General features: G+C 39.3%; 2 pseudogenes; both read left to right on the top strand.

Moving 5' to 3' along the window:
• The first annotated feature begins 9,364 nt into the window (after positions 1-9,364).
• LOC122143278 lies at positions 9,365-9,482 on the top strand (annotated as a pseudogene).
• An 83-nt stretch (positions 9,483-9,565) lies between these two features.
• LOC122143277 lies at positions 9,566-9,684 on the top strand (annotated as a pseudogene).
• Positions 9,685-15,161: the final 5,477 nt, after the last annotated feature.

Genomic DNA, 15,161 nt, shown 5'->3' with positions numbered 1-15,161 from the left:
ATAACGACCAAAACGATATATAAAATATTTTTGTGAAAAAGGACATTAAATTGCCTGCATCAGAAGCTGTGTGGCCAAAACTGTTCTCAGGATTTTAGGTAAAGTCAATATGGAAGAACTTAAGTGTGAAGTATAACGGACTGGAGTGTAAAAACGTAGACTTTAAATTAAGACATAATAGAATATACATGAAGGTGGTAATTCATCAAATTAATAAGAATGTGAATAGAGAATGTGATGTATGTAAGACTGATATAGAAACATTAATGCATGTCTTTTTTCTAATGTAAAGAGCTGGGTAGTGTTATGGAAATTTTTAATATTGTTAATCTTGCATTGATTGCATTAATCTCATTTAAGTATCTTCTTAAACATACAATAATCATGGTAGTATATAGTCCATAGGGACATTGAGTTATTTTATGTAACTTGTGCACATAACTGCTTCAGGTTGAAAATACAACATTTTAAGGGGAAACTGTACCAGGGACTGGCAGTTTTGAGTGTAACCAGACATTTACCATGTAATGTGCATGAGATGTGCATGTGTTATGGGGTGATGTGCACTGAGCAACATGATTGGCTCAAAGGTCCTAATCTGTCCTTCAATGTATCTTTTTACATACTATAAAACGTGTGCTGGTAGTCTGTGTGTTATCTCTTTGCACACAGACTCAAGCTGTGTGTAAACCAGATCATTCTCTGCAGAGAATTAAAGCAATACAAAGACAAAACTCTGTTTGGGTGTTTCATTCTGTCTCTACAAATTGTTATTGAATTAGAATTTCCACAAACAAACTTAGCGACGAGGATGGGATTCCACAGCTGATCGTCCGGGACCTGAGGACGTTAGTTGGCTGATCACCCTAAACCCACAAAAGGGTTTAGCCCTAAACCCCAAAAGGTTTTAGGGAAGGGGGGTTGATGTCTGAGGGCTTGTGGACCTTCACTGCTGGTTTCTCAGCGGATCAGAAAACGTGTGCTACAAACATTGAGACTGATTTTGAGATTCCAATAACCTTGAAAATTTACAAATTGGGATTTTAATTTGGCAAATTAAGATCTGGTATTCCCAGACTTTATTGGCCTAAAAACCTCCATTGATGCAAGTCCAAGCCACCCCCCCGTTTCACGAGTAAGTGAAACCAGGTTTCGCAGGTAAGCGAAAATAGGTCTGCGAGTAAGCAGGACCGTCTTGCAAGGAAGCAAGACAGGGGGGGGACAAGGCAAGACTTCGGCGAGTAAGTGCGAAGGCCACACGGTAGTGACGACTACGTGTGAGGAAAAGAGGACGCGTTCCAGGTAAAAGTCTTGGATTGCGGATATGGTGTCTGGGAATGTCAAATCTAAGATCGATCTTGATAATTTGAACAGTCCAATTTACAATGACATGAAAAAGAAATATGGGAAATAATTATGGAAGTCATACCCTGGGTTGAGAATTATGGTTTTCCAAAAATAAAAAAATAAAAGGTACCTTTAGCATAACAGCCCTTAACAAAATAAAAGAGAGCTTGGAAAAATGTGAAAACAAATTAGAGAACATAAAAAGCAGAAAAACAAACAAAAAGACAAGTTTCAGAAGCATAGGAATTTGTATTTTACTTTTTTAAAGCACAGGCGTGAAGCAGCAGAAAGCTAAGAAATAAATTTGAATGACATTTAGGAAAGAACTGAAAAGTGATAGTTCTGTAGAAAATGCTGACAAAAGAACAGATCATACTGTTCAGAATTTTTTCTCTTTATCCCCTTAGAGAACTGCGGTGTGCCAAAGTGGACTTTGATCTGGACTCCTGGCTTCACCCCCTATCGACAAATACCACAGCAGCACCAGATTCAACCACCACCGCTGCCTCCATCCTACAGAGCAACTGCATCTGCACCGCAGTCCTTGACGCCCAACGAAAGACAAGCACAGATCTTCGCAATTGACCAGCAACAACTTCGACAGCATCATAATCATCCAGAACGTCTGCCACCAGCGACGGCGTAAGAGCAGTGGAATAGTCCGTGACTGGAGTCAGCACCATATCTAAAGCTCATGAGAGAGTGACACTGCAGCTGGACAGCCTGAATGAGGATGAACTGGAGGAAAAAGGAGAGCACGTCAGAGCTTTTTCCCCATGATTCAAGTGGCTGGGCCGAACGGAACTGTGATGGTCTCTCGACCACGGAACTAGAAGGACTTGAAAGAGGCTATGACACACTTGCCTCACCCCCAAAGACTCTGGAGAAAAGTTTGCAAAGGATTTGGACATGTTTTGTCAAGAATTCAGCCCCACCATGCAAGAACTGAAACATTTGCTTTTGCTCAAACTGGGGGGGCAACAGACTGGCACAAGATAAGACCACATTTCCCTACAGGCAATGCTCAAACGAAGAATGCAGACTGGAATCACGCCGACGACAAGGCATATCGTCAAGCAGTGGAAAACACTGTGTCAACGGATCAAGACTTTTCAGTCAGAGTGAACACCACCAAAATCAAGCGGACGAGGCAGAGGACGACGACAGTCTCAGACTGATCCAGATCTTTGCTTTTACTGCTGGGAGAGGGGACATTGGAAAATTTCACTGTCCACATTTGATCAACCAAATGGCGGCTGGACCAGAGAAAGCTGAGGCAAACTGACAACAGAGACTTTCACAGCAGAAGCTGGAGAAGGAGGGGGGAGTCGGGAGCAAAGTCCACCAAGGCCACGCAGCACAAACAGATAAGTCTGAAACACACACACATTTTCTCTAAAGCTCACTGCAACGAAGAAAGTATGCTTGCTGATATTTCCGCTCTTAGCAATGAAGAAAAAATGCTTGCTCTGATACATGATCACATTGGAAGATTAGAAAATTACAAATCTTCTCTCGACAAGAACATAGGCACATACATATAGTCATCCAAATAAATTAGCTTATAAACAAATGCCACAGATTAAATGATGGGTTAATGGAGTTGAAAGGGCTGGCAACTCAGTAATTAGAATGGATGAAATAGATCCAATTCCAAAATTAAGTGGAATTTTAGTTTTTGGTCTATCTGGTTAAACTGTCAGAGAAAATTTCACTGTACCATTGAGATGTGAGGATGAAAATGGCATGAACTTTAAGCATTGTTTTCTACTGTCAGAAAACTGCCTTCAAAATTTGTTAGAAAGAGATTTCACTGGGAAGTGGCCCAGTGCCAAATTCAAACTTTAGCCACAATCCAACAATCGCAGTTGTATATTTACCAGTGGAAACTGAAAGATGATGAATTATGTGAAAGCTTGTCAATGCTGCAAAAGACAGTTTCACCTAATTCTGAATTATGCCATTCTCTGATTTACATTGCTCAGCACATACATTGTTTGGAAGAGATTAAATGTTTGTGTAGAAATGGTTTTTCATGTCTAAACATGATAGACCTGAAATGGTTAATCTGGACAGAAAACAGATGCGCTGTTGCTGTTGATTTGAGAAATGAACAGCAAATGTTTTTGATGTTGTTGATTCTCTTCCACATGTTGCGTTATCCAGAAAGAATAACGAACATTGGGAAGACATTGGTTTATTTGTAAAAAATTTGTATTTTTCATGTGAATTGGGTGGAGACAGCAGAAGACAATGTCGAATACAATCCAACACTGTCTGCATACCGAATGTGTTTTGCACGGGCCCTGCTATTAAAGCTGTACGCACAGTCTGTGTGAATGATGACACAGAGACCGGTCACTGCTTTCTCTCAGCGTAAGAAGCAGAGTCTCACCCAGCACTGAGAGAAGTCCCTAAGACACTCTGGGCTTTATCTAAATTTGATGTTGGGCTGATTAAAAAATTTTGAATCAGTTCAAGTCACTCCAAAGTCTGATTACAGACCCTGTAAACCTCAATATCCTCTAAAAAGAGAGGCTATTGAAGGTATAACACCAGTTTTTGAATCATTAAGAGCCGCTGGGGTAATTGTGCACTGTGAAAATTCTCCTGTGCATACACCTATTTTCCCTGTTATAAAGATTAAAAAACATGCGAACAAGACACTGTAAAACTTATAAAACCATTTGGCTACTGAGGGTTGCAAAGCAAGTTTGTCAAAACTGCAGTTTTTGTAAAAGGGGAGGTGATATTTTTTAGGTCATCTCATCACTAAAAATGGCAAATTTAATCTGAGAAACTAAAAGAGACAATTCAAAAGATTCTAAAGCTTATTATGAAAAAGCAACTAATGTCTTTTTGGGCATGTGTTCGTTTTGTCGAACGTTCATTCCAAATTATGTTAATGAAGAATCGCCCCTGAGTGCTTTGGCTCACGGGAAGGGCTTGCAACCCCATGACAAACTGACCTGGATCCCAGAAGCAGAGAAAGCATTTAAGAATATATTACTGATAAAAACATCACTAACACTGGGACTCCCAGACCCAGAGAGAAATTTTGTACAAACTGTTGATGAGAGAATGGGTTCATGACTTCTGTTCTGTTACAGTATCATGGGGGAGACCTGTGTCCTATTTTTTTTTTCGAGTAAGCTCGATCCGGTAGCGGCAGGCATGCCCAAATGCCTGAGAGCTGTTGCATCTGCAAAGAAAAAGCTATTTTATCTTCAATGGAAATTTTGGGGTACTCTGATGTGACTTTGCTCGTGCCACGCACGGTCTCTGTGATCCTGTTGGAACAGAAAACATCCCATTTGTCAACCGACATGGGCTCAGGTACAATGCAGTTCTATTTGGAATGCCAAACATCACGATTAAAAGATGCACAGTGTTAAATCCTGCTACACTGCTCCCTACGAAGAAGGATGGGGAAACAACACACCTGTGTTGCCACATTTGAACAGGTCTGTACACCAAGATCAGATTTAAAAGAAACCCCCTTAGAAAAAACTGCTGACTTAATTCTAATCATTGATGGTTAAGCATCTAGAGACCCAAATATTGGCAAAAACAGAACAAATTAAGCTGTAACAACTGCATATGCAACAATAACATCTGGAGCGCTCCCCGCGCATTGCTCTGTGCAAGCGGCTGAATTAGTAGCATTGACGGAGGCTTGCAAAATTGCTAAAGGGCAAACAGTTAACATTACACAGATTCTCGTTACTATTTTGGGGGTTTGTCATGATTTTGTGGCATTGTGGAAACACAGGAAATTTCTAAAGTCTGGATGGTAAGACGTGTTCTAAACCATGATAAAATAGCAGCATTGTTTGAAGCAATTTTGTTACCAAAGTCAATTGCTATCTGCAAATGCGTCACACATTCCAAAAACTGTGATGATTTTGTGTTTTTTTAGGTAACAATCATGCTGATACTGCAGCAAAAAGGACGCAGCTATGAGAACAGAGCCTTCTTTTACCTGTGTAACACTTAACAATGACTTATTCACACTCACTTCTGATTCTCTTACAGCATGCAAGCTTTTGCCACAGCAGAGGAGAAGAAACAATGGGTGAAGGCCAAGTGCAAAACTGATAAACAACCTTTGGCTGAGTACTGAAGGCAGACCATGTCTACCAAAACACTTTTTCCCACACTATGCAAAACTTATACATGGCCTAGATCACATGAGTTAAGGGGGGAATGTTTGATTTGCTAAATCAATATTGGTTCAAAAGGGGGATTCACTTTCTTTGCGGAAAGGTATTGTCAATCATGTATGATCTGTGCCACAAGCAAAGTGGACAGAGGGCAAATGATGCCTCAAGTGGCACACCCACTTCAAAATCAGTGATTTGATCATATAATATACGAGTGACAATGGCACACCTTTTGCAAATGAAGCCATCACTCAGGTGGGACATTAAAGAACAAATTAATGAAGTGTTTGTGAGCAGACAGGACTGTCTTGGGTAGAAGCACTCCCCATTGTGTTAATGTATATGAAAGAATGATAAAAAGAACAAAGTCTAACCTCAGTCCATTTGAAATTTGGTTTGGCAGGCCAGCTTCCATTGGAGTAGGACCAGAACCATGACTATTACCTTCTACAGCTTTGTGTGAAGATGACATGTTAAAACTACTGTCGATAGTTGTCTTGTTCTCTCTCTCAGATATCTCAGCAGGTCAAGGACGCTCTGCCCAAGCCAGCGGAAGGAGTCTTGCATGATATCAGGTCTTGCTAATAACACACAGTGGTGAAAAAGTGGCAGAGAGAGCTACGTGGGTACATGCAAGTCACTGCAGGAAGGTTCCAGTGCCACCAGAGGGCTACAGCTCAGTAAAGTGATTGATCAGCTGCCCCATGCCAAGGGGGACGTCTGGCTGACTTAGGTGAACAAACATACAGTGGTGTATGGGAGCTGAACACGCAGCAACATCACTGTGTGGGAGTAATCTGGGGTCAGTTTGGGCCAACGGATGACAGCGAGGGACTTAAGCTGTTAGAAAACCTACCATCCGACCACTGCAGCGAAAACTACAAGACCAACTCGACAAGAGGGAACACAGGCTGTGGAACGGAGCGGAGAAGTTCTTCCATGCTGTAGTTCTGGTGCTTGGGGTCAGCCTTCTTCAAATTGAAGTCCAAATCAGGAGATATGAACTGAACGCTACTAAGGTGGTAAGGGAAGGCGTCAAGAAGGAACTTCGAGGGCTGAGGCTCACTGCACAGCAAGACCGACTTGTCCTGGATCAACTCACCACATCTCCTGGGTGGGGGGGTGTGTGTACTTTTGGGAACTGCATGTGTATGTATATTCCTGATAACGATGCAGATGGCCACGTGATAGATGTGGGTATTAAGAACATGACTAATGCAATTCACAGGTTGACAGCTATAATCAAATATAAGAGTTGTTTGTTTTCTTTATAGCTTGCTTATATGTTAGGAATGACTATATTCCATAAAAAAAAATGCAAATGCAAATGCTTTTTTTTTCGCCTTATGATAGTAATGGTGTTTTAAATCTTGAATTTTACATGATTGATGTAAACTATAAGGGTAAAGTGTTCACAAATTTATCCTACATTTAATCAATATAAGTGATCAATAATGATCAAAAGGGAGGAGTGTTATGGAAATTTTTAATATTGTTAATCTTGCATTGATTGCATTAATCTCATTTAAGTATCTTCTTAAACATACAATGATCAAGGTAGTATATAGTCCATAGGGACATTGAGTTATTTTATGTAACTTGTGCACATAACTGCTTCAGGTTGAAATACAACATTTAAGGGGAAACTGTACCAGGGACTGGCAGTTTTGAGTGTAACCAGACATTTACCATGTAATGTGCATGAGATGTGCATGTGTTATGGGGTGATGTTGCACTGAGCAACATGATTGGCTCAAAGGTCCTAATCTGTCCTTCAATGTATCTTTTTACATACTATAAAACGTGTGCTGGTAGTCTGTGTGTTATCTCTTTGCACACAGACTCAAGCTGTGTGTAAACCAGATCATTCTCTGCAGAGAATTAAAGCAATACAAAGACAAAACTCTGTTTGGTGTTTCATTCTGTCTCTACAAATTGTTATTGAATTAGAATTTCCACAACAGTGTCTTTCATGAAAAACTGAAAAAAAAAAAAAAATGATAAAGGATGACTGGGGAAAAGAGGTAAAAGGAGATGAATGGAGAAAATTGTTTTTATTTGGTGAATGTAATAATTGTCAAGACCTGAAGGTTAATTTGTGTAATTACATTCGAAGTTCTTCCATGCTGTAGTTCTGGTGCTTGGGGTCAGCCTTCTTCAAATTGAAGTCCAAATCAGGAGATATGAACTGAACGCTACTAAGGTGGTAAGGGGAAGGCGTCAAGAAGGAACTTCGAGGGCTGAGGCTCACTGCACAGCCAAGACCGACGTGTACTGGATCAACTCACCACATCTCCTGGTTGGGGGGTGTGTGTACTTTTGGTAACTGCATGTGTATGTATATTCCTGATAACGATGCTGATGGCCACGTGATAGATGTGGGTATTAAGAACATGACTAATGCAATTCACAGGTTGACAGCTATAATCAAATATAAGAGTTGTTTGTTTTCTTTATAGCTTGCTTATATGTTAGGAATGACTATATTCCATAAAAAAACAATGCAAATGCTTTTTTTTCGCCTTATGATAGTAATGGTGTTTTAAATCTTGAATTTACATGATTGATGTAAACTATAAGGGTAAAGTGTTCACAAATTTATCTACATTTAATCAATATAAGTGATCAATAATGATCAAAAGGGAGGAGTGTTATGGAAATTTTTAATATTGTTAATCTTGCATTGATTGCATTAATCTCATTTAAGTATCTTCTTAAACATACAATGATCAAGGTAGTTAGGGATGTCAAAGGACATTGAGTTATTTTATGTAACTTTGTGCACATAACTGCTTCAGGTTGAAATACAACATTTAAGGGGAAACTGTACCAGGGACTGGCAGTTTTGAGTGTAACCAGACATTTACCATGTAATGTGCATGAGATGTGCATGTGTTATGGGGTGATGTGCACTGAGCAACATGATTGGCTCAAAGGTCCTAATCTGTCCTTCAATGTATCTTTTTACATACTATAAAAACGTGGTGCTGGTAGTCTGTGTGTTTATCTCTTTGCACACAGACTCAAGCTGTGTGTAAACCAGATCATTCTCTGCAGAGAATTAAAGCAATACAAAGACAAAACTCTGTTTGGTGTTTCATTCTGTCTCTACAAATTGTTATTGAATTAGAATTTCCACACAACAGTGTCTTTCATGAAAAACTGAAAAAAAAAAAAATGATAAAAGGATGACTGGGGAAAAGAGGGTAAAAGGAGATGAATGGGAGAAAATTTTTTTTATTTGGTGAATGTAATAATTGTCAAGACCTGAAGGTTAATTTGTGTAATTACATTCTAAGTCATGCAAGATATGCAATTTGGGCAAGAAGGAATTTGGCATATTTTGAAGGGAAAAAAGTGGACATTAATGTGATGATAAAAACTGTGATGAGAAAGATTTTTTTTTAATGTGGAAATATCTGAGCAAAGATGTTTTTGAAAAAGTTTTCATTAACGGATGTGGACTTTTATGTGTGGATGACGAAGGAGGTTTAAATGGGAAGGGGAAAAAAATGTCATGATAAATAAAATGAAGGAATGTAGATATGTATGTAAATCTATTGGTGACTGGATTGATGGGTTTTGTGTTTATGTAATGCTTTGATGGCTATAATACTCTATTTTGAATGTGAATTGTTTCAATTTTATACTTTTGATAATAATAATAATAAAAAAATAAAAAATGTGCCTGATCTCGGAAGCTAAGCAGGGTCGGGCCTGGTTAGTACTTGGATGGGAGACCGCCTGGGAAGATGCTTCAAGCTTTAGGGTTTTCTTTCCCCCACTATTGATCTAATACATTGGACCATTAGGGTGGCCTGTCTTTAAACAGCCCACTCTTTGCAGCAGCCCTTGCTTTGGCCATACCACCCTAAGCATGCCCAATCTCGTCTGATCTCGGAGCCTAAGCAGGGTCAGGCCTGGTTAGTACTTGGATGGGAGACCGCCTGGGAATACCAGGTGATGTAAGCTTTAGGGTTTTCTTCACTAATGATCTAATATACTGGACATTAGGGTGGTCTGTCTTTAAACGCCCACTCTTTGCAGCAGCCCTCTCTTACGGCCATACCACCCTGAGCGTGCCCGATCTCGTCTGATCTCGGAACCTAAGCAGGGTCAGGCCTGGTTAGTACTTGGATGGGATACAGCCTGGGAATACCAGGTGCTGTAAGCTGTAGGGTTTTCTTCACTACTGATCTAATACACTGGACATTAGGGTGGCCTGTCTTTAAATAGCCCACTATTAAGATGAAGAATATGAGATACAGATGAAGGATCTATTAAATAGGGAAAAAGAGAAGATAGATGAGTATAAAAGAGATGGTGGATTAGAGGATAGAATAGCGGAGAGATGGGAGGAAATAAAAGACCAAATCAAGTTGTGACACTGTCACACAAGGGACATGCTTTAAATTGCCAGAGTTTTGAGATGGCAGCGGACGTGGAGGACTATAATGTAACAAGAGCTCATTCAAATACTGAGGTGCTAAACCATTCAGGGCTTTATAAGTAATAAGCAAGATTTTAAAATCTATATGATGTTTTTGATAGGGAGCCAGTGCAGTGTTAACAGAACTGGGCTAATATGGTCATACTTCCTGGTTCTAGTAAGAACTCTAGCTGCTGCATTTTGGACCAGCTGGAGTTTAAGCATGCAGAACAACCACCCAATAAAGCATTACAATAATCTAACCTTGAGGTCATGAACACATGGATTAACATTTCTGCATTTGACATTGAGAGCATAGGCCGTAATTTAGATATATTTTTGAGATGGAAAAATGCAGTTTTACAAATGATGGAAATGTGGCTTTCAAAGGAAAGATTGCTATCAAAAAGCACACCCAGATTCCTAAATGATGACGAAGAATTGATAGAGCAGCCATCAAGTGTTAAACAGTGTATTAGGTCATTACATGCAGAGTTTTTAGGTCCTATAATTAACACCTCTGTTTTTTTTTCAGAATTTAGCAGTAAGAAATTACTCGTCATCCAGTTTTTTATATCGACTATGCATTCCATTTTTCAAATTGGTATGTTTCGCCGGGCCGTGAAGAAATATAGAGCTGAGTATCATCAGCATTACAGTGAGAGCTAACACTGTGTTTCCTGATGATATCTCCCAAGGGTAACATGTAAAGCATGAAGAGTAACGGCCCTAGTACTGAGCCTTGAGGTACTCTATACTGCACTTGTGATCGATATGATACCTCTTTTTTTACTGCTATGAATTGATGCTGGTCATATAAGTATGATTTAACCATGCTAATGCACTTCCATTGATGCCAACAAAGTTTTTCTAGTCTATGCAAAAGAATGTTTTTGTGCTCAATAGTGTCGAACGCAGCACTAAGATCCAATAGCACTAACAGAGAGATACAACCACGATCAGATGATAAGAGGCAGGTCATTTGTAACTCTAAGGAGAGCAGTCTCAGTACTATGATACAGTCTAAATCCTGACAGGAAATCCTTACAGATACCATTTTTCTCTAAGAAGGAATATAATTGTGAGGATACTACCTTTTCTAGTATCTTGGACAGAAAAGGGAGATTTTGAGATCAGTCTATAATTAACTAGTTCTTTGGGGTCAAGTTGTGTTTTTTTGATGAGAGGCTTAATAACAGCCAGTTTGAAGGTTTTGGGGACATATCCTAAATTGACAATGATGAATTAATAATAGTCAGAAGAGGATCTATGACTTCTGGAAGCACCTCTTTTAGGAGCTTAGATGGAATCGTGTCTAACATATTTGTTGTTGGTTTAGATGATTTAACAAGTTTATACAATTCTTCCTCTCCTATAGTAGAGCATGAGTGGAACTGTTTTCCTCACGGGATCTATAGTGCACTGTCTGATGCGATAGTTGACGGCTGCTGTCATGGTTCCAATTTTATCTCTAATAGTATCGATCTTAGAAGTAAAGTAGTTCATAAAGTCATTACTGCTGTTATGTTGGGAAATGTCACACACTTGTTGTTGCTTTATTTTTCATTAATTTAGCCACTGTATTAAAAAAATGAATGGGGTTGTGTTTGTTTTCTTCTAAAAGAGACAAAAAGTAAGCAGATCTAGCAGTTTTTTAGAGCTTTTCTGTAGGATAGGTTACTTTCCCTCCAAGCAATACAAAATACCTCTAGTTTTGTTTATCTCCAGCTGCGCTCCATTTTCCGGGCTGCTCTCTTTAGGGTGCGAGTGTGCTCATAACACCACGGTGTCAGCCTGTTTTCCGTAACCTTCCTTAAGCGTGAAGGAGCAACTGTATTTAAAATGCTAGAAAAGAGAGAGTCCATAGTTTCTGTTACATCATCAAGTTGTTCTGAGGTTTTAGAATATCCTAAGGAATTGGGATACATCAGGAAGATAACTTTATAAAGCAGTCTTTTTGTGGTAGAAATGATGGTTCTACCATACTTGTAACAAGATGTAGAATTTACAGTTTTAGCTATGTGAAGTTTGCACAAAATTAAATAATGATCTGAGATATCATCGCTTGGCTGTATAATTTCAACACCATCAGGCATTCTAGAGTATGATTTCGATAATGAGTAGGTCCTGAGACATGTTGTCTAACACCAATAGAGTTCAGAATATCTATAAATGTTTATCCCAATGCATCTTTTTCATTATCAACATGGATATTAAAATCACCAACAATTAAAACTTTATCTGCAGCCAGCACTAACTCGGATGTAAAATCAGCAAACTCTTTAATAAAGTCTGTATGGTGGCCTCTATACAGTAGCCAGTACAAACATGACAGGGGATTTATCATTAACATTTGTTACTCTGAATAATGTTATATGAAGCACCATTACTTCAAACGAGTTATACTTGAAGCCTGCCCCCTGAGAAATACTGAGTGAAAATCATTGTTATAAATTTTGAAGCAACACCTCCCCCTTTACCTTTTTGGACAAGGCTCATGTTTATAACAATATTCTTGGGGGTAGACTCATTTAAAAAAATGTAATAATCAGGTTTTAGCCAGGTTTCGGTCAAACAGAGCACATCTAGGTTATGATCAGTGATCATATCATTTACAAAAAGTGCTTTTCGTAGAAAGGGACCTGATATCAATAAGCCAAGCTTTATCATCTGTTTATCCGTATTGCATCTGTTTTTTATTTGTTGAACCTCAATTAAATAGTAACTCTTAAATTGGTTGGATGTTTTTTTGTATTTTCTAGTTCGGGGAAACAGACACAGTCTCTATAGTGTGATTATCTAGGTGAAAGAGTCAGGGTTTTGCACTGTCACTCTGTTTTGTCTTTTGTTTCTTGTTTATGTCTTGTGTCAGCACATGGCCTTGTTTATTGTTTTCTCGGGCCATGTGCTCCCTTAGCCCGTCCTCCTTGTTTCCTTTCTACCTCACCCTCTTGTTAGCCTTTGTTAGTCTAATTGTTCTCACCTGTTCCTCATGTGTTTTCCTCCCTATGTTATAGTGCTCCTTACCCTTTTGTTGTTTGCTGGGTTTGTGGTCATTCTCATTCTCTCTGTCTGAATATGTATCGGTGTCTCCCTCCCTGCCTGGTTGGTCTTGTGCCCTTGTTTTGTCCTAGTCCTTTTTAGTTACATGTTCTTATCTGCTCCTTGTTGTTCTTGCTTTTTTGTTTTTTACTTGTTATATTTATTTAGATTTTTTCTGAGTCCCCGATTCTAGGAAATTTCTGGTTTTGTTTGATATTTCTTTAAATATGGTAATATATTTCTATATTTGTTACCTTACTCTTTATTGGTTTATATTTCCCTGTGTCTTGGGTGGTAATTTGTGTTTCTGTGGGAGCTTTGTCCCTATCTAGTCTTGTGTTAGAGTTCCTGACCTGTTCCCCGTCGTGTCCTGGCCCTGGTTCTACCTGCCTGGCACTTGGTCTGCTTCAGAGTCGGCCGGTCAACAAGTGTCGAGCTCTGCTTCTATGGGCCTTGTGTTAAAAATCCACACACCCAGGTCCCTTCAGTTTCTCTTTTTAAACTCCACCGTAATTAAAAACCATTTTGTGCTCGCTTAAGGTTGTTTCTTTTGTAAAATAACAACTCATTCAAGGATTTCTGGTACTTAAAAAAAAACAATGTCTATTCTGTTTGGCACTAACATTCCCCACCAACTGTCTTTAAATTCACTCTTTTTTCCATGCTTTCGTTCCTGCCACACATCCAGTCATATTTTTCTCTCTCATCCTCATGACCTTAGTTCTTTTCTACCCCCATCCGATTTAAAAACCATCCCGTTTGCCATATCCATTTTACTAAAACAGGTGTTAAAAATCCCCTGCGATCAACACCTTCCCCCATTTTTAAATTACATCAGTTAAAACATTAAAGTCAATTTTTTTTCCTCTTCATTAACCAAGTTAATTCCCCTTCCAATCTTTTTTCTAAAATTCTCCACAACATTTCTCTTTTCCAGTTTGTCCTCTTGCAATAACATCACTCTTCGTTCTACACAATTCCTTCACCTTTTCAAATTTTAAAACCAGTCATTAATCCTCTAGCATTAAAGAGTCACAATTTTCAGCACCATAAAATAAAAAGCCATAAAATCCCCACATTGTCAGTCCATGCCCTCTCCTTCCTTTACGTCTCCCCACTGTCCTGTTTCGTCCCTCACATCCTTTGTTTTAAAAATTTTTCTTTTGGCTTTCTCTAAATTTGGTGTTACCTTAGTTGTTTCTTCTTCTTTTATTTATTCCCCTAGTGCCGCCATCATCGATGCATTCACTTGTCTTTGTCCATTCTTCCTTCCTCTGCTGACCTGCTCCTGCTCCTTCTGTCTTTTTCCAATTCAGTTGTTGGTAAGGCTTAGTTTATTTCCATCAGTGACCCCGTTTCCCCACTGCCCTACATTAATCCAGGTCCTTTCACTTTCATCTTTCAGTGTCTGTGCTTGGCGATATCCTCTCTTTGAGGTCCTTCCGTGTTGCTCGTGTAGGTCTCTTCACTGTCCATCCACTCATGCATCGCCCGCTCCCCACTCTGTTCCTCCTTCTGTTGCTCATTGTCCATCCAGCATTCACATTTGTCTAACCCATCCTACAATCTGGGCACCTCACCGCATTACAGTCTCTCACAAAATGGGCCTCTTTCCTCGCATTTTGTAACACTTGAAAGTCTGGACAGTCCCTTCATTATATGATCAGGGTTCATAAACAGCCTACAAGTGCTCACCTGTTGGCTTTGTATCACCCTAAAATGTATTGAGGACCTTCCTCCGTTTCCATCCTCATGCTATAGGGTAGGGAAGCCACTTCCGCTCGAAAACCGCACTCTAAGGATCATTGTTCCATCTTCTAATGCGGTATTTGGATTAGAATTTGCACCTTATTTGACAAATGGGGGTTACCCCCATCCCTCTAGTTTATTTAAAAGCTTGTCGTCATCCAAGTATGCGGGCAAATGCATAAAAGAAACAACAAAATCTCTGTTGTGCAACTTTTTAATTTCACAGTTTTCCCTTTTTATGATTAATCCATCAGTCAATTTCTCAGTGTCCTCCTCCTGCTCCATCAGTCTGGCCTCACAACTAAAATGCTCGTCACTTCAATCTTTTCCATTAATTGCTTTGATAATGTCCTCCGTTCGCCCGTCTTGTACCTTTTACACCATCGCTTCTTGTGGTGGTGTAAATACTCTTATCAAGTTTTTCATTGTAA

This window comes from Cyprinus carpio, unplaced genomic scaffold (genome assembly GCF_018340385.1).
Source record: "Cyprinus carpio isolate SPL01 unplaced genomic scaffold, ASM1834038v1 S000001091, whole genome shotgun sequence".
Taxonomy (NCBI): Eukaryota; Metazoa; Chordata; class Actinopteri; order Cypriniformes; family Cyprinidae; genus Cyprinus; species Cyprinus carpio.
Note: the sequence above shows the minus strand (reverse complement) of the source record. Positions and strands in the feature narration are given on the sequence as shown.